Consider the following 20,342-nt stretch of genomic DNA (forward strand, 5'->3'; position numbering starts at 1 on the left):
TTTCCATAGACATTTTTTTAACCAGTTTGCCATGCGGGACCTTGTCAAAACCTTGCTAAAATTCATGTAGACCATAAAACTCTAATACCTTTATTCTGCTCGTTACTTAAAGTCATAGAGATGTACAACACAGAAACAGACCCTTTGATCCAACTCGTCCATGCTGACAGATATCCTAAATTAATCTAGTTCCATTTGCCAGCACTTGGCCCATATCTCTCTATACCATTCCTATTCTGATGCCTTTTAAATGTTGTAATTGTACCAGCCTCCACCACTTCCTCTGGCAGCTCATTCTACACACACACCACCCTTTGTGTGAAAAAGCTGCCCCTTAGGTCCCTTTTAAATCTTTCCCCCTCACCCAAAGTCCATGCCCTCTAGTTCTGAACTCTCCTACCCCAGGTAAAAGGCCTTGTATATTTACCCTCTAATGATTTTAGAAACCTCTAAAAAGTTACCCCTCAGCCTCCAACGCTCCAGGGAAAACAGCCCCAGCCTATTCAGCCTTTCCCTGTAGCTCAAACCCTCCAATCCTGGCAATATTCTTGCAAATTGTTTCTGAGCTATTTCAAGTTTCACAACATCATTCTCTTAGGAAGGAGACCAGAGCTGCACCAATGTCCTGTACAGCTGCAACATGACCTCCCAACTCGTACACTCAATGCTCTGACCAATAAAGGAAAGCATATCACAAGCCTTCTTCACTATCCTATCTACCTGCGATTCCACTTTCAAGGAACAATGAACCTGCACTCCAAGGTCCCTTTGTGCAGCAACACTTGTAGGACCTTACCATTAAGTGTATAAGTCCTGCTCTGATTTGTCTTCCTAAAATGCAACACCTCATATTTATCTAAATTAAACTCAACCTGCTGCTCTTCGAACCATTGGCCCATCTGATAAGATCCTGTTGTACTCTTGAGATAGCCTTCTTCACTGTCCACTACACCTCCAATTTTGGTGTCATCTGCAAACTTACTAACTAAACCTTCCATGTTCACATCCAAATCATTTACATAAATGATTCCTCAAAACAAATTGTTTGACACAGTCATTTCTTAATAGGTTCATGCTGGCTATTCTCGATTAATCAGTGCTTTTCTAAGTTATAGTCTACCTTGTCTCTGAGGATTGATTTGAATAATTTGCTCACTACTGAGATTACACTGACTTGTGTATAATTATTCAGTCTGACCATCACTCACTTTTGAACAAAGATGCAATATATTCCATTTCTCTGGTACCAAACCTGATCAAGCGTTCTGCTAGTTCCTTCCTGGTTTCTTTCAACAGCCTAGCGTACAAGTCATTTGACCCTCCTGCTTTCTCCACTTTCAAGGATGCTACGCCAATGAACACTCCTTTTTCCGAGTTTTGAGAATATTTGTAGCTCAGGTTGACGTTCTGGATGTAGGTTTGCTCACTGAGCTGGAAGGTTCGTTTTCAGACATTCATCACCTTATAGGTAATATCTTCAGTGAGCCTCCGGATGAAGCTGAATAAAGCCTAGTATGGTGATGAAATGTCTGAAAACGAACCTTCCAGCTCAGCAAACAAACCTACATCCAGACCTCCTTTTTCCCTATGTCTATTACATCCAATGCTTCACACTCCTCATTATCTACAATATCCACATTATCACCTTCTTTTGCAAAATAAAGTTTTGATTAAAAATCATACCAACACATTCTGCCTCTTCACAAAAAGGAACATTTTTGTCTTTTATGGCCCTTAGTCTTTCCTTAGGTATTACTTACATGTTTTAGTAAATAAGGAAAGCAACATTTACCCAATTTTCAACATGAAGAATTTCTTTCCAGTTGCTATTGTAAAGACACCCAGAGGAAACCCACGCAGACATGGGGAGAATCTGCAAACTTCACACAAACAGTCACCCAAGGCTGGAATCAAACCTGGGACCCTGCTTCGGTGTCATAACACTTATGAATTATGGACTAAAAATGAGAAAAGATACTGCTTTAAACCAAGGAAACTGTAAAGAACTGTTTGTAATTTTAAAAGAGTTGTGTGCAATTTTAAAAACAAGTCATTGGAATTGATTGTGAATTATATTGTCAATAATACCTGGTGTTGAGGGAATTTAACTTTTTAAAAAACTTTTTCAGTTAATGTGGGCATCGCTGGCTAAGTCACCATTTATTGTCCATCCTTAATTGCCTTTCGGAGGTGTTGGTGAGCAGCCTTCTTGCTCTGTAATGCAACTACAATTCTGTTAGAATGGGAGCTCCAAAATTTTGACCCAACAAGGCGAAGGATCTCCTTCCAAGTCAAGCCAAAGTGTGGCTTGGAGGGTAACCTGAATGCAGTGGCATCAGCTACTCTTTTCCTTCTTGATGGAAAAGATCAAGAGTTTGGAAAGTGCTGTCGAAGGGACAGGGATGAAAAAAGATCAGAGATCCCAGTGTTGCTGTCGGCTTGGACTGCTGATCCTATACCCAGCCCCTGACCTAAGTGCAGCAACCCTACTTCCAATCCAAGCACAGTGGGCCCACTAGACCCCAAGGGTTAGCTGTTTGGCCCTGGCATACATCACAAACCCCATCCAGACCTAGGCCAAGGCCCCGGGTCCTTGTCTTGCTGCAGTGAATCTTATAGATGCTACACAGTGCTGTCACTCTGTGTTGTGTTGGGGTGGGAGAGAATGAATGCTTAAGGTAATGGATGTAATGCTAATGCTTTATCTTGGGTGGTGTCCAGTGTTGTTGGAGCTCCTCTCATCTTTGGGAGGTACTGATAACTAAACTAGGCAGTTGAGTAATTCTATGTTATCAAAATAAAGAGTTTAGATGCTAGTGGCTTAATAGACAGGGAACACATACCCAGGTGATTGCTGAGAGTCTTCACTGATAGCAGAAGTCAAACTGCTGATTAGGATAGACTGTTGATCTTAATAGTAGGGAGTGTGTTGCTGGAAAAGCATAGCAGGTCAGGCAGTATCTGAGGAGCAGGAAAGTCGACGTTTTGGGCCAGTGCCCTGTTGATCTTAAAAGTTTGTCTTAGCAGCATTCTGCTCTCTAACCAAAATGTTAGGGAACTTCCTGTGGTCTTCCTCCATCCTCCTGATCCACCTTTGATCTGAAGAAAACAGCTGTCTAACAGGACTGCCACCTAACAAGGAATGCTCTCTGCTTTGAATTAATCATCAGTATAATTCCCAGGGCTGTATTTTACCTTATGCCAATCACTTTTTTGAACCTTTCTTATCAATGAATATGAGACAGTTACCCAGTACGTCAAGATGGTCACCTTCGTCTCTGACCATCATTCAACTCGAGATGCGCTTTTTGTTTACTTTCTACCAATGCTCTTTTCCTCATCCTTTTAAACACTCACATAGATAAGGGATAAATTGGATGCCAAGAGATTCCCTGGCATAATTTCAGGATTTACCTCAATAACTTGGAATTTAGAAGTGAGTTGCTTATGACCTGTGAACTGTTCTTGTAGACAAAATGTTTACAAAGCTCGTCCAATTTAGTTTCAGGTCCATGATAATCCTCAAGATGTTGATAGTGAGGGAATTCAGGGATGATATGTAATTGAATATCAAAAGGAGATAGTTAAAGATTCCCACTTTTTGGAGATGGTCATTGCCTCACACTTGTGAGGCATGAATGTTACTTGCCACTTGTCAGCCCTAATCTGAATATTATCCAGGTCTTCTTGTGTTGGACATGGACTACTTCAGAAAGTTTGACCTTCTGATGAAAGGAAAGAAGCAGCTGAAGATGTTTGGGTATACATTTGCAGTGATGTCCTGGGACTGAGCTGACTGACCACCACAACCCTCAATACATCATGTGATCATTATGCACTTTAATTAATTTTAATTACTTACATAGAAAAGGCCAAGTACATTTAATGTAATGAAAACAAACATACAACTACAAAACACATAACTACTAATGGTGACTTGTCAAAAACAACAGTATGAAGTCAATCTGCTCCTCATATGGAGCAGTGCACCATACCTACCCATCAGATTCAAGTATTTTTCATCACCTATATACAGTCCATACATTAACCATTTGGATACTGAATGACCTTTCTGTTTTGGACACTTGTCCTCAAGCCTTGTGGGGTCATGATGGATGATTATCACTTCGCTCTGAAAATCGGCACCAGTTGAAGTGTCAAAGAAGTGGCTTTGAGATAAGCTGCATGAAAGATTTGTATTTCTAGATCTTGAGGAAATGAATGAGGCCATTATTTTTTGAGCCATTTCACCCATGTCTCATGGTGAATCTAAAGAATTTAATGAACCAGCCAACCATCAATTCCAGAATCTCCTCCTTCAAGTGTTCGTATTTCCTCCCAAGTCATTGCTAATAATTTATGATTATTTTCTTCCAACACGGTGATGCCGACGACAACAATTTTTTGTCCTTCCTTAAGTACTAAATCCAGGTTCCAAAGTGTCCCCACACTTGGCAAAAAGACTTGCCAAGATCTTGTGTCTTTCTACTCATCCATTTTTTTTTCACAAATAGGCACATTTAAAGATGTGTGGAAGTAATTTGACCATAGTCCTGCATCTCCTAAAGGACCTGGCAATACTTGACCATTCCATAGTTATGATAGATTTTTTTGGGTACAATTTGATTTGAGTAGTAATCTATTAACAAGTTTTGACTATGATGTGAAGTTCTGAACCAAGTGTCTGAGTCAATGTTGTTTTTGTAATATTTTGTTCTGATTCCTTGACTTTAAAGTCTTGTTCACTTTATTGAATTCAATTAGTTTTATTCATTCAAATGAGTGCAGTGAAAAGTTTAGAAGTCACCACTTACAACACCATTTTAAGTGCAAAGGTACCTCCGTACAACCCTTAGTTACAGAATAGAGAAATGAAGAAAAAAAAGTTACATTACAAATATACATAGTGTTACCATAGGTCAGAAAAACAAGAAACAAAGTTAAAAAGAGAAACAACACAGTCTCTCTCCAAAGGTACTTCACAACAGACCAGTGCAGGGGCCTCCACGCGGTCTGATCACTGGTATCCACCAAACGCTGCACTGGGCATCCCCTTCTGGCTGCTGATGTCCCTGCTTTGAGCCACTGGTCGCCAACATTCCTACTCCGAGCTGCTGGTCACTGGTGTCTCTGCTTCTGGCTGCTGGTCGCCAGCGTCCTGCCCCAGACTGCTAGTTGCCAGCATGACCACTCCTGCTGCTGGTGTCTCTGCCAACCCTGTTTTGGACAACATTCCTTCAACATATTGATTAATTTGCCCTTATTTCCAGTTCAATGCCTGCCCATCACGTCAATAGGTTCACTGAGTTTGCCTCTGTAAGCAGCACCACTGACCTCTTGCCAAAGATGCCTTTTCTATCTTTAAGAGTGATAAAAGATTCAATACCTTGGTGTTATTTTGCCCACTGTATTTAAACAAAGTCAGATCACTTTGTCAGGTGAGCCCTCTGGTGGATACCGATTCTTCTGCTCACTTTGCTGCAGTAGAAGATCCCATTGGTGATAAGATGTAGAGAATGATTTTTTTTCATTGAGTTCTTGATCATACGGTGCAGTTTAACCAGGGTTTTTAATTCCTCTGAGATCATAGATTCAGTCGTCGAGCTGGTGTGCTTTTCTGCAGACTTTTCATCACCTCTCTAGGTGATTTCATCAGTGCGTCTTCGATAAAGTATTGGTGGGTCTGTCCCGCCTGGTATTTATGTGTGTCTGTTTTTTTAGTACTTCCGGTTTTGTGTTTGAGTACTTTGTATGTGGGGCCTAAATCAATGTGTTTATTGATTGAATTCCAGTTGGAGTGCCAAGCTTTAAGGAATTCTTTGGCATGTCTCTGTTATGCCTGTGTTAGGATGGTTACATTGTCCCATTTGAATTTGTGTCCTTCATTGTCTGCGTGGTTGGAAATGAGAGAGTACTGATCATGTCTGGCAGTGGCAAGCTGATGTTTTTGCACTTGTATAGTCAGTTTTCTTCCTGTTCTCCTATGTAGTATATTTCACAGTCCTTACAGGGTATCTAATGGCCATCCTGTTGGATATGGGTATCAGGTCTTTAACCTTTGTGAGGAGCTAATGAAAGGTGTTTACTGGTTTATGTAAACATGTTTATGTAAGATTCCTAGGGGTCTGAATAGTCAGGCAGTCATTTCTGATATGTCTTTGATGTACAGTATGGTCACTATCGTGTCTGGTCGTGTAGTGTTTTCTTCTTTAGGTTTGTTGCATAAGTACTGGAGGGTAGTGCTCTCAGGGTATCTGTTTCATTTAAATCCCATGAATAGGTATTTGTGTTCTGCTTTCTGGAGTTCTGGTTTGCTGCATTGTGTCCTTCCCTATTTGAATAGTGTTGTAATGCAGCTTTGTTTGTGGGTGCTGCTGTGGTTGCTGTTATAGTTTAGTATCTGGTCTGTATGGGTGTTCTTCCTGTACACATTGATCTGGAGTACACTGTTCGGTGTGTGTTCCACTAATACGTCCAGGACAGTGAGTCTGCTGTTGTTTTCCTCTTCTTTAGTGAACTTTATTCCATTGAGGATGTTATTGATGTGGTGGTGGGTTTCTTCCAGTTGTGTACATTTAATGATGACAAAGGTATCATCTACGTAACGGATCCAGAGTTTGGGATGGATGCTGAGAAAGGCTGTCCGTTCTGAGTCCATTACTGTTTCTGCTATCAATCCTGATATCAGGGACCCCATTGGTGTACCTTTGATTTGCCTGTATACTTGTCCATTGAATGTAAAGTGAATTGTGAGGTACAGGTCTAGTAGTTTTAGCATGCTGTTCTTGTTGATACTGCTGATGTTGTTGGGAATCCTAGTAACTGCTTCATCCAATAATAGTAATACCTCTGCAAATATCAAATGAAAATATATTCTTAGAAATGTGTGAGTATTTTGGTTCTTTGGACAGGTAGCAACTCTGAAGTCTTCAGTCTTGGTATATAGGTCTTCACCCATAGTGATGAAACTTTTGGGTGACCCCATTCTCTGAGGGCCTTTTGTGACCATTTTATTTCTGAGAAAGTTGTGCGCATTTGCCATGTCCCCAAAACGTAGTGCAAGATCATCATTCCTGTTGCTTTTTGCCCCTATGACAATTTTATTTAAGATGGCAATATTTCATTCCTAGGTTGCCACTAGGAATACCTTCTGTCTTGGGTCAATTTCCACAACATTACTCAATCTGTTTGCAATAATCTTAGCAAAGAGACTATTATCATTGGGCTAAACTTAGCAATTGGAAGCAGGGCCACAGGCAGAAATCATCAGCTGCTTCTGGCCTAGGCCATCACCTCTGCCCCCTTGACCTGAGCACAATGGGCCCACCCAAGACAGGTTATTGATGTCTGATGTCTTCATCTGAACCAGATTCTTAATGGAAGGCTATTTCTGATGGGGTTCCATGAGGCTCAGTGCTGGGTCCCTTGCTTTTTCTGGTATATCATAACAATTTGTTAAGGTCAATTTAGGGGGCATGATCAAGGAACTTGCAGATGACACAGAAATTGACCGCGTGGTTGTTAGTGAGGTAGAAAACTATTGACTCCAGAAAGATATTAAATGACTTGTCAGATAGGCAAAACAGTGGCAAATGGAATTCAACCCATAAAAGTGTGAAGTGATGCATTTAAGAAGATCAAACAAGGCAAAGGAATGCAGAATTAATGGGAGAGTACTGTGAGGGTTAGAGGAAGTGAACGGTTTTGGAGTGAATGTTCACAGATTGCAGGATAGGTAACTTGGTTAAGAAGACATATGGAATTGTTTCCTTTATTATTAAAGATATAGAATACAAGAGCAGGAAGTTATTCTGGAACTATGTAAATCATTTGTCAGGCCATAACTTGAGTACTGCATGTTGTTCAGGTCATCTTATTGGAGAAAGGATGTAGTTGTGTGAGAGAGGATAAGAGAAGATTTATGAGAATATTGCTAAGACTGAAAACTGGATAGCAGCTATAGGAAAGATTGGAGAGGTAGGAGTTGTTCTTGTTGCAACAGAAAAGGCAGAGGGGAGATTTGATTTAAGATATACAAAATTATGAGAAACTTGCGTAGGGTGAATGGGAATGCTTAATTATACTAATACAGAAATCAGTAACATTAAAGTGATTAGTAGAAATATTAGGGGGGAGATGAGACAAAGCTTTAACAGTGGCAGGGGTCGAAAACCTGGAAGGACGTTGGAGGCAGAAACCCTTAAATCATTCGAAAGGTGTTTGGAAAGACACTTACACTGCTACGGGCCAAATGTGGCAAAGTCGGTTTATGTTGGATGGCTTGTTTATTGGTGCGTAGACACAATTCACCCAATGGACTCTTTCTGCATTACATTTCTGTAATTTTGCGGATTCTATGAATACTTCAGTAAGTGATTCAGTTCATCAAAAACAACTTAATAGTTTTACCACACTAATACAATTCCATTTGCAAATTAGTGCCAAGGCAACTTTGTCATTAATAGTGCAATGTTCAAAATGTGTCACTAGAGGGACCTAATTAACAATATCTGTTATGGCTGATGCTTTTAAAATCAGGTTAATCTCAGATTTAACATTGATAAATTGGTAAAGTGATTCAAAAACAAAACTGCCATTTATACTGTTTGTGAAATTCATATTTAGAAGGTACATCTTTAAAGAATGAATCACTAGAATAGTATGTGAGTTATGTGACGTTCCTGTTAATTCCTCAGAGTATGGTGTAACACAATGAAAAGAGAAGAATCCACCAAGACCACTGCCTTGGAATCCTGCCAGTTTAGGAAAGTTGCAGCTGTACGTTCCCACTCCCCTTGCACTCTGACCCTATATTTCCGTGCTAGTGCATGTCATAGAAACTTGGACAATAGACTACCACTTGTCACAATATTTGACCTTGGACAATCTAGACACTGCTGGAAATTGTCAAATTAAGTCTAATCTGCATTTGAATAAGCAAAATTAAAAAAACTTCATAATTAGTACAGGAGCACATTAACATACTTATTTTATAGTATGCCAATTTCTAAATGGCATATAAATACAATTTTTCAAGACACTGTTCTTAATTCTTTAATATGCTGAATTATTCATTGACATCTGTACTTCTACTTAATTGACATGCAATGGGATCTTGTTATCAAGAAGTTTGTTTCTGAACTTTGTCCTTCCTATTCTTTCCACAGAAATTACCATTGACTAAAAATGTTTGGGGCTCAAGCCACTTGTATATTTTCTGTACACTTAAGACCTATTTCTTGTGAACAATTAACAGAATACCACATTAAAGATTAAACTATATTAATAGAAAATGAATGGAAATTTTGCAACATTTACTTGCCAGTCTTGATGTGAATTTTAACTTGCAAGTGTTCATGGGTTTGGGAGCAGGCGTTCAATTAGACATACTACTATAGTTTACAGAATTTACTCGTGGGTAAGTGGATTTCCTGGGCACGTAGCAACACCAAAGGACAGGAATGTATGCAAATAGGTGCTGAAACCTAACACTTCTTTCTTGCCCCATAATGCTAATCCAAATATGCACAATATTCCTGGAAAATTGTCATATTCTCTTCCTTCAGCAGTTGACCCACCCTGATCATTTTTGCACCTTAAAATAGATTTACCAGCTGGCTGCCTGGAATCAAGAAATATCTACTTAAAGCATGGCTGATGATAGCCATGAGGAGTCCAATCCATCCTCAGCAATGGCCTCCAAACTCCAGCTGAGTTGGGCTCGGAGAGCCCCATGCTTCCAATGCAAAAATTCCACTAAATCTATAACCACCACTTGCGCTTGCTCACCTTCTGTACTTAAGTATCTGTGACAATAAAGCTTAAATCAAATAAGAATCAGTAGGTGAAACATCAACTATTCTTCTTGACCAATCCCATACCACTGAAGTGTGAGCATCAGAGTTGGTGCATGTCTATATGATTACTATATCTTCAGAATGAGTGACTTCTGCGAGGAGTTGTCATTGTTGTCTTGCACCATTTCCTGCAGGGCATTTGAAGACCTTTTGTGAGATTAATGACACAAATAGAGCTGTAAAGGCAAGAGTGCTTTAAGTGAACATTATGCTCATAACCATAGTTTACTAGCTGCTGACATTAAGTCAATATGGTTGCTTTCTGCCTTGTCATTGTTGAAATTTAATTCTGTAATAGGCTCGTAGTTTCCCTTCACAGAAAGCCAAGCGCACTGAGAATGCACTGATCTTTGCATCTGTCAGTTATGTAACAGTTATAGAGTCAACAGCATGGAAAATGACCTTTCGGTCCAACCATTATGCCGAACATAATCCCAAATTAAATTAGTCTTGCTTGCCTGTTCCTGGTCCATAATCCTTCAAACCTTTCCTATTTATGCATTTATTTAAGTGTCTTTTAAATGTTGTAACTGTGCCTGCATGCACCAATTCCTCAGAAAGTTCATTCCACACTCAAACCACCTTCTATGTAAAAAAAATTGCCCCCATGTCTTTTTTAAATCTCTCTCCTCTCACCTTAAAAATATGATCCCTAGTCTTGAAATCTACCATCCTATGGAAAGGACATTTACCATTACCCCTTTCTATACACTTCATGATTTTATAAATTTCAACGGTCACCTCTCAACCTCCTGAAAAAATGTCCCAGCCTTTCTTTATAATTCAAACCTTATACCCAACAACTTCCTAGTAAATCTCTTTTGAAATCTGTCTAGCTTTATAGTTGGTAGGTTACCTCCAATTTCATCGTCATATTTTTGCATTCTCTTCTGGAAGGAAGGAAAGAAGAAAGCTTTCAGTGAGAGCAAAAGCATGTGTTGAATGGATAGATTGAGAATGTTTGTTGAGGGTAACCATGAAGGAGTGGCATGGTACTGCATAAAGATATAGGTGGTTCAGTACTGGATGGACAAATAAGGATGCAAGAAAGGCATAAATGGAAAAGGGTGAGTGCAAGATTGGTGTGAGGATTAATGTGCTAAGTGGTATCGAAAATATAGAGTGAAGGCGTTGCCTTGGAACACATGAGGGTCTTGTTGAATGTGCCAAAATATTTACCTACCTGACCTGATTAGGTCATTAAAATGTTTTCAAAACAAAGTCTAGGAGTGTGACTAATTCATGTATCTACTGAGCTCACAACAGAGATCTGGCCTTCTCAACCTCACCCTTCACTTGAGGTATGGTGACCCTCAGGTGAACTCACCTCTCCCTAATGAGAGGGCAGCCCTATGGTTCTCTGCGACTATAGCCACTTTATCTTTCAATACATAGTAAAATTTAATTATGGCCTTTTATTCAGTTGGGAAATTGTACAAGGGGAGAAAAAGTAATTATAGTGAGTTATCAAAAATAAAAATTTTAATCAAAGAAAGTGAAAACATAAACAGAATCTATGTTGTTTACAACCTTGCATGAGCTTTCTATTACCTGTTTGAAAACACAAAATGATTAATTTATAAATGTTTGTGATCAAGTTATATTCAGTGTGCAATGCACTAACATTGCAGTGTCAAAATAGAAAATATGTTGGGTCGCAGGCCAGAAGGATGGTGGTTACTGGAATCATTTTACAATATTTTGGTGGACATCAACCTATTCTATAAGAACGCCACCCTATCAACTGCTGTTGGTTTTTGTTTGAATTCACAGTTTATAGATTAGGCTCTTTAATACTTGGCTAGTTTACTTACCAACATGGTCATCTGTCTGTAGATTGTGCTGAATGCTAGGATCTCAACCATGTCAGTAAAACAAATGTCATAATAGTATATCAGGTACCTGGGAAAATAAAATCAACATGAAGCAGGTTTATGAAATTAGAAATCAGGTGACAACATATTCAAGATCAAATGATTGTTCACTGAAGTCACAAATAAATTATGACAACATACCAGACTGGTGTTGATGGAATGGCACCAAAAGCATGAGTAAGTAATTTGAGGAGAGGAGAGAAAATTAAATATAATAGATGTTTTCATAAATCATAAACCATCATGATGAAAATTATCTCAATGTCAAAAAATACATTGATTTTAAACTTGGATCTCATCAAAATAAAGTACAATTTTCTACAAACAGGGTTGGAGAGTGCACTATCTCCCTCTGGTCCTCATACTTCAGTGGTCAAAATTTAAATTTAAGTGCTTTATCCAAGTTACTCTTAAAAGGCAGAGTATATCAGAGTACCACTCCCCTTAAAGCCATTTAACCATCTTGACCTGGAAATATAATTCCACAATCCTGAAATTCACTCCTTGATGCCTTTGTGGGTGTACCTATGCAAAATAGATTGCAGCAGTTCACAAAGGAAGCTCACCACCACCTTCTCAATGGCAATTACAGAGATGTCCACATTACATAATGAATAAAAAAGACATTTTGTATATAAAAAACTAATGATTTTCAGAGCTGTGGCAGAAACTGCTCCAAATAACAAACCTGCGGTTTATATATTTTTAAATGAAAGATTTCAAAAATAAAAGAGATTTTTCTTTATTCTACAAATTAACAATACATTAACTTTCTGGTAACAATGCAAAACACTGTATCAAAAACACTAAGTTGCATTCCTGCATGTCAAATACCTCACCCAAATCACATTTTCAATACACATTTTGGAAGTCTAGAATGTAGCAACTAAATTATTCACATACCACTAACTAAGATTCCAGTGTCTTTACATAAAACATTTTTTGAAATACAAACAAGTTCATAACAGCTCATAAAACATCCCCACACACACGTTACGATAACTCCCACCAAATAGCTCACATTTCTTTCTGGAGAATGATAAGGATGTGAAACAATTTGTTAATTATGACAGAATTTTGAACAGTATTTCTGGAAGTACAAGGACAAAACAATGTTAATCTTATTAAATGTTCCTCTGTCTGAATATCACTCAATACGAACAGCAAGCAATTTTGGCTATGATTGTGATTGGGTGTTATTGGCATAGAATATTTGAATCTACTGCAAAATCTGGAAAGCAAATCATTATGGCTTATCCACTAGAATTTAATAAAGACTGATTGCTAAATGTAACTTGATTCACAACTTACTTTCAATAAAAATGTTTGGGGAAGAACTATTAAGGAGACATTGTGTTTCAGTAGATCCAATTGCTGAAACCTGTTTATTCTATTCTGTTCTGAACACTGTAAATTTACTTAGCATTTTATTTCGATTGTACCACCTACCTCATAATGCTGCTTTTAAAATAGCAAATAAATTAAATTAGCAGCATGTAAACACACTGTTTCAACATCTCACTTCCCTTATGTACTTTTGCATAGCACAGCATGTCTGAATGATATTACCTGCTTCAGGTACTAGCTTTCTTACAAAGTATGTTGCATAAAAGATTGGTGCATAACTCTTCACAGTCATTTGGTCAATCTATAGTTTGATTAGCTACAGCTGAAAATACCAGTCAAGTTATCATTTGATATCCCAAAGAGAAGCCAGGAAAATTAGAAAGTAATTCATGTGTGGTGAGTGTTACCACATAGTTATTAGTTAGACATAATTATTAGGATTGAAGGAAAAATAAAATGAAACTTATTAAAAAAAACTGAAATAGAAGTAAGAAATAAAAACATGATATTTGTGATTATGGTACAGTATTTATATATTGTGGTTTTGGCATCATAACACATTTGCATTTAACTTTGAAACACATAGGATAGGTATAATTATCATACAATGATCTTTGTCTTCTACTGAACACGGTTATGATATTCTAAGCTCTAATTTTAGAGGTAATAAGCAATAAGGGTGAGGTGTAAGATGACTGGAAGGTGGCTAATTTGTATCTTTGTTTAAGAAAGGTTACAAGGAGAAACAGCGGAACTATAGACCCAAGAGTCTGGCTTCAGTTGTGGGTAAATTGTAGGAGGTGATTATAAAAGATAGGATTTATGGACATTTAGAGAGGCAAAAATTGATTAGAGATAGTCAGCATGGTTTTATGCGAGGAAAATAGTGTCTCACACGATTGAATTTTTGAGAATGTTACCAAAAATAGTGATAAGGGCAGAGCAGATGTTATTTACTTGGACTTTAGTAAAGCCTTCGACAAGGTTCTGCATGGTGGACTAATTAGTAAAGTTAGATCACATGGGATTCAGGGTGGGCTTGCCAATTGGATGCATAATTTGCCTAACGGCAGGAGACAGATGTAACTCATGCCCCCTACACATTAACAGCCCAGAGGTGGAACGAGTGGAAAGTATCAAGCTCCTGGTCATCAACAACAAACTTTCTTGGACTCTTCATGTGGATGCACTAGTTACAAAAGCCCAGCAACATCTGTTTTTCCTCAGGCAGCTGAGAAAACTTGGCATGATGGCGAATACCCTTGCCAACCTTTATAGGTGCATCATTGAGAGCATTCTGTCTGAATGTATCACTACCTGGTATGGTAACTGCACCATTCAAAATTGGAGACAGTTACAGAGAGTGGTGAACTCGGCCCTGAAAATCACAAAGGCTAACTTCCCATCTATAGAGTCCATCCTTCCTGAAGAAGGGCTGATGCCCGAAACATCGATTCTCCTGTTCCTTGGATGCTGCCTGACCTGCTACGCTTTTCCAGCAACACATTTTCAGCTATAGAATCCATCTACCAGGTCCGCTGTCAAGGAAAGGCTGTCAGCATTCTCAAAGATCCATCCCACCTGGCAATGCTTTTCTACAGTCTTTACCACTGGGGAGAAGGTACAAAAGCCTGAATGCACACGGGTAGAAAACAGTTTCTACCCATTATTAGAATACTGAATGGACTCACAAACTCTTAGTACTCACCTGTTACTGTGTTTTGGTTTTTGCTGCTGTTTACCTATTATTTATTTATCTATGCTACTTAACTATGTGATCTGCCTGTATTGCTCGCAAGACACAGCTTTTCCACTGTGCCTTGGTACACACAAGAATAGATTCAATTCAATTCAAACTCAGTTCAACTCAATTCAGAGAGTGATGGTGGAGGGTTGCTTTTCGGACTGGAGGCATGTCAGCAGCAGTGTTCCATAGGGATCAGAAACTGGAAACGCAAACTGGCGAAACAGCATCTCATCTTCTGACTAGGCACGTTACAGCCTGCCGGTCCCAACATTGAATTCAACAACTTCAGATGATTATCCCATCTTGACCCCTCTGTTTTCATATTGCTCTGTAATTTTATTTCATTTATTTTATTTAACTTTTTTAAAAAAAAATTTCACTGTTCTGTACCTCTTATTTCTTGATTGTCTCTCTTTCTCTCGCTCCCACTCTCCCATCACCTTTTTCCTCTCCTCTTCCCCCTTTGCTACCCCTCTCCCCTGTTTTCCATTTTGCCTCTGCTTCACCCATCCCCCACATATTTTGTCACATCACACTGGCTTTAGCCTTGGTCATTCACAGCTCCTAATCTCCCTATAATCTCTCTATGCACTGTCATTATCACCTCTTTATTACTACCTTTGCTTCTGGAGCCATGACTCACCTTCTCTCAGCGTATTATAAATACCTCCTTATTTCTCCCTTTTTTTACCTTTGACAAAGGGTCAGTTAGACTCGAAACATAAGCACTTTTCTCTCCTTCCAGATGCTGCCAGACCTGCTGAGATTTTCCAGCATTTTCTCTTTTGGTTTCAGATTCCGAGCATCTGCAGTAATTTGCTTTTTTCCATAGGGATCTGGTTATTATCGGTTTATATAAATAATTTGGGTAAGCATAAAGAAGACGTGGTTAGTAAGTTTGCGGACGACACCAAAATTAGTAACATAGTAGACAGTGAGGAAGGTTTCCTAAGATTACAAAGGGACCTTGATCAAATGGATCAATGCGCTGAAAAATAGCAGGTAGAGTTCATAGAACATAGAACAATACAGCACAGAACAGGCCCTTCGGCCCACGATGTTGTGCCGAACATTTGTCCTAGCTTAAGCACCCATCCATGTACCTATCCAATTGCTGCTTAAAGGTCGCCAATGATTCTGACTCTGCCACTCCCACAGGCAGTGCATTCCATGCCCCCACCACTGTCTGGGTAAAGAACCTACTCCTGACATCTCCCCTATACCTTCCACCCTTCACCTTAAATTTATGTCCCCTTGTAACACTCTGTTGTACCCAGGGAAAAAGTTTCTGACTGTCTACTCTATCTATTCCTCTGATCATCTTATAAACCTCTATCAAGTCACCCCTCATTCTTCGCCGTTCCAATGAGAAAAGGCCTAGCACTCTCAACCTATCCTCATATGACCTATTCTCCATTCCAGGCAACATCCTGGTAAGTCTTCTCTGCACCCTCTCCAAAGCTTCCACATCTTTCCTAAAGTGAGGCGACCAGAACTGCACACAGTACTCCAAATGTGGCCTAACCAAGGTCCTGTACAGCTGCAACATCACCTCACGACTCTTGAATTCAATCCCTCTGCTAATGAACGATAATACACCATAGGCCTTCTTACAAACTCTATCCACCTGAGTGGCAACTTTCAAAGATCTATGTATATAGACCCAAGATCCCTCTGTTCCTCCACCTGACTAAGAACCCTACCATTAACCCTGTATTCCGCATTCTTATTTGTTCTTCCAAAATGGACAACCTCACATTTGGCAGAGTTGAACTCCATCTGCCACTCCTCAGCCCAGCTCTGCATCATATCCAAGTCCCTTTGCAGCTGACAACAGCCCTCCTCACTATCCACAACTCCACCAATCTTCGTATCATCTGCAAATTTACTGACCCACCCTTCGACTCCCTCTTCCACGTCATTAATAAAAATTACAAACAGCAGAGGACCCAGAACTGATCCCTGCGGAACTCCACTTGTAACTGGGCTCCAGGCTGAATATTTACCATCTACCACCACTCTCTGACTTCGACCGGTTAGCCAGTTTTCTATCCAACTGGCCAAATTTCCCTCTATCCCATGCCTCCTGACTTTCCGCATGAGCCTACCATGGTGAACCTTATCAAATGCCTTACTAAAATCTATATATACTACATCCACTGTTCTACCCCCATCCGCATGCTTGGTCACCTCCTCAAAGAATTCAATAAGACTTGTAAGGCAAGACCTACCCCTCACAAATCCGTGCTGGCTGTCCCTAATCAAGCAGTGTCTTTCCAGATACTCATAAATCCTATCCCTCAGTACCCTTTCCATTACTTTGTCTACCACCGAAGTAAGACTAACTGGCCTGTAATTCCCGGGGTTATCCCTATTCCCTTTTTTGAACAGGGGCACAACATTCGCCACTCTCCAGTCCCCTGGTACCACCCCTGTTGACAGTTCAATCTGGATAAATGTGAGGTATTGCATTTTGGTACAACAAACAAAGACAGGGCTTATACAATTAATGGTAGGGCCTTGAGTGGTGTTGTAGAAGAGAGGTATCTAGGATGCAGGAACATAATTCTTTGAAGTGTGTGTCACATATTGACTGGGTGGTTAAAAATCCGTTTAGCACACTTGCCTTCATTGCTCATTCCTTTGAATATAGGAGTTTAGAAGTTATGTTCAGGTTGTACAGGACATTGGTGAGGCCTCTTCTGGAAAACAGTGTCCAGTACTGGTCACCCAGTTTTAGGAAGGATATTATTAAGCTGGAGAGGGTTCAGAAGAGATTTACCAGGATGTGGCTGGGTATGGAAGGTTGACTAATAAAGAAAGGCTATATAGACATAGGAGGTTCAGAAGCGACCTTATAGAAGTTTACAAAATAATGCAAAATATAGATAGAGTTAATGGTCATTGTCTTTTCCCTAGGATGTGGGATTTCAAGCCTAGGAGGCATATTTTTAAGGTGAGAGGAGAAAGATTTTAAAAAGACATGTGGGGCAAATATTTTACAGAGAGGGTAGTTTGCATGTGGAATGAACTCCCTGAGGAAGTGGTGGATGTGGGTACAGTTACAACACTTGAAAGACATTTGGATAAGTACATGAATAGGAAAGGTTTAGAGGGATATGGACCAGGAGCAGGTAGGTGGGATTATGTTCAGAATGGACGGATTGAAAGGTCTGTTTCTGTGCTCGTTGGGAATCTATTTTGAAATCATTAGTGTGTTATGAATTTTTATTAATACCCCAGCCACGGTAAAATTACATTCATGGGCACAGTCTTGTTTGGTAAAACAGGAAACATGCCTGTTCATAAATCAACAATATGTATGAGGCATGTACATTATGATCTAATATGGTCTGAAGGAATGCCTGAGGCCTAATGGAATAAAGGAACGGGTGCTGGATATATTAATTAAGGACTCATTAAATGTGCAGTCCTTGTTTAAATATAGGGAGTTAAGGAATTGAATTAAGTGGCTCTAATGGTGCAGTGGTAGTGTCCCCACCTCTTGACCATGATTCAAGTCTTGTCTGCCCCATAGGTATTTCATAATATCTCTGATGGTTTATTTGAAAAGTATTCTGTAGTCAGTGGTGTATAAGTTTTATGGTGAATAGCTAACTGAAACAAAATTCTCACTAATCAGACAGTGTTTAAGTTTAGTTCCCTTCTTGTCCATAACATTGTTAGCAAAGGATGATTGAGTGAAAACAGGAAGTTGCAGGGTATGAATGCACTCTTATTTCCGAAAATGAGCCTTATGCCCAGTGGAAATATGAAATTATCATGCAGACCTGGGATACTTCTTTACCAAAGCAAAAAACAAGGTATGGCCTTCACGTGTACTGTTATCGTACAGAAACAGCATAAAAAGCGAAGTTTTTTTGGAATTGGAGCTTGATCATTTGAACATAGATGAATGTTTGGACAGATTGTTAAGTTATGGTTAAAATTTATCAAAAAAGGTGGTGAGATTTTGACAAATTTAGAAAGACTGAGATAGGTACCATGGAAGAGTAGACAATGGAATTCAATGTATGCAAAGCTGTAGGAATTTCATTTGGAAACTCCCCAGTCTCTGCCGGAATTTAAATTATTGCATTTTTAAAGATGGTGCATGGATTTTGGACCACAGTAGATCCTGATGGCCTTCCTGCTCATAAAATTTAATGTTCTAAACTTAGGTGCATATCCAATGAGCTGAGAAAACATAATTGTACAGAAAAACTCAACCACCGCCAAGCAGAAGTGCTCTGTTTTTTGGGTCTGTCATCACATTGGGGCTCAGGAGAGAAATTTCTGCTCAAGAAATCCAAGCTACAAACGCTCTTCAGGTGTAGTGGGGCTAGAGGATAACATCTTACATTTGTTTAACATCACTAAAGTAGTAAAATGTCTTAAGGTACTTCATAGAAACATTTTAAAACAACATATGACACTCAGCCACTTATGCAGACATTAAGTTAGATGGCCAAAAGCCCATTCAAAATGCTACATTTTACAGAGTGTCTTACAAGAGAGATTTCTGCAAGCCTGTGAAAACTAATGCTGTGTGTTTGGACAATGTCACTGAGGGGCAGCGAGGTGAGAAATGAGAGGGCCTCGGATTGATCCTTGTGGAGCAGTGTGGAGCACAAGTGATTGTGCAGGGACAGGAAGAGAAGCATTGCATTTAACACACTCCCTATACCTGTAATTATACAAGAATGATCCCAGGGAAAAGGAAACTTACCCAGCTGTATAATATTGGAGGCGGACAGGTGTCAAAGGCTGATTACTTAAAGGGATTTTGGATAGTCAGCAATTTATTGGGAATAAGATCAGTGGAGTACGAAGTGGATCTCATGAATATTATTTCAGTGTGTAGGAAGAAAGAAAGTAAAGATGCAATTTCAGGGCTAAGATGGAGGTTACTTGAAACTGAAATAATTTCACAGAGGCAAGTATTCTGTCACCAACTGACCCTTTGTCCGACTTTCTCGATACAGTCCTCCAATCTAGGTATTGGATATTGATAATCCATGCAGAACTGTTGAATCTTGTCCGGTTTGGGAACTAAGATGATCGGCAAACTCCACTCAGTCTGGTTTGGTTCGATGATGTCCTTATCAAGCATGGCCTCCACCTCCATTTGGAACTGTCTAGCTTTGAAAGGATTAAGCTGATAGGGGTGTTGTTTATCGGAGCAATATTCCCTATGTCTACTTCATGTACAATAGCATTCGTCCTCCCCATCTGATTCTTACATATGTCCTTATACTACAGTAAACAAATCTTTCAACTGCATTTTATGCTTCTGAGACAGATAGCTTATTAACCTATCCCACTTCTTCATTTTTAAATCTATTTTGAGGCACATCAGAATCCACATCATCTGAATTTGATTCCTCACTCAGCCGGGCAGTAACAAACACCTGATTCTTCAGTTCTTTCTCTCTAGTAAAGTACAGTTTCAATGTATTCACATGACATACCTGATACTCTTTTGTTTCCTCTGGCATCTTTACAAGATAGTTCACC

The 20,342-nt window shown here is 39.3% G+C and overlaps 1 long non-coding RNA gene across 2 annotated transcripts in view; it reads right to left on the reverse strand.

Moving 5' to 3' along the window:
* LOC140480057 (uncharacterized) overlaps positions 1-20,342 on the reverse strand; it is a 33,751-nt gene that overhangs the window by 2,507 nt on the left and 10,902 nt on the right. The window contains exons 2-3 of one of the 2 annotated variants that reach the window (XR_011961183.1): positions 11,672-11,759; positions 6,741-6,849 (exon numbers count right to left, since the gene is read on the reverse strand). This is a non-coding gene — a long non-coding RNA (uncharacterized lncRNA). Of the gene's footprint in view, positions 1-6,740; positions 6,850-11,671; positions 11,760-20,342 lie in introns of those variants that run through there. The other variant, XR_011961184.1, reaches the window with a different exon arrangement.

This window comes from Chiloscyllium punctatum, chromosome 7 (genome assembly GCF_047496795.1).
Source record: "Chiloscyllium punctatum isolate Juve2018m chromosome 7, sChiPun1.3, whole genome shotgun sequence".
Classification (NCBI taxonomy): domain Eukaryota; kingdom Metazoa; phylum Chordata; class Chondrichthyes; order Orectolobiformes; family Hemiscylliidae; genus Chiloscyllium; species Chiloscyllium punctatum.